General features: G+C 40.4%; 1 protein-coding gene across 1 annotated transcript in view; it reads right to left on the bottom strand.

Annotated features, from left to right (window-relative positions):
* Nucleotides 1-639, bottom strand: part of LOC119587659 (EF-hand domain-containing protein 1-like) — a gene marked incomplete at its 3' end in the record, with an annotated part of 70279 nt that overhangs the window by 2486 nt on the left and 67154 nt on the right.

Below are 639 nucleotides of genomic sequence, written 5' to 3' on the forward strand. Positions count from 1 at the left end.
TGTATCTCCAGCAAAGTAAAACCACATACAGTACACAGCATTTCATTTAAAGATACCTAATTTTTTCGTAATGAAATAGATTTTAGAATTATTATTTCGACATACTTCAGCTTCAGACGTCATCAAGCTGAACCAGTTATCAACTGTGAAAAGGTGGCACTGTACTCGCCCCGTACTAAATTGGCTTCATACACCAGGAGAAATATCTCTGGAGACAAGAACTGCTCCCATTTAAGTGCACAGGTATTTAGAGTCAAGAGATTATATGTCAAGCGCCATCGTTAGCTGACCACAAAGAGATAAAAAAGGATTTAGAAAATAACAAGCCATCATAGTCAAACACCTAGTGCTACGATATTTGGACAGGAGACAAAATATAACAGATGGACCAATTTCTTTTACAGGCCAATCTTCCTAAATTTGCTCTAATCCTTTGAAATAAACTGCTGCTGATTTGAAAGATGGCTGGGAACTGCCTCAGTCTCCTCAACTGAAATGCCTCGAGGCTATTGCTGAAGTTGGCCAAATGCCATGGCTCTCTTTTAGAAATGATAACTGGTGCTTAGGAAGTGGTCAGTATCCACGGATACACTGCTTACGTCACTGTTGCTACAGGTCCATCGGTACAGGTCCGGGTGT

This window comes from Penaeus monodon, chromosome 23 (genome assembly GCF_015228065.2).
Source record: "Penaeus monodon isolate SGIC_2016 chromosome 23, NSTDA_Pmon_1, whole genome shotgun sequence".
NCBI classification, from domain to species: domain Eukaryota; kingdom Metazoa; phylum Arthropoda; class Malacostraca; order Decapoda; family Penaeidae; genus Penaeus; species Penaeus monodon.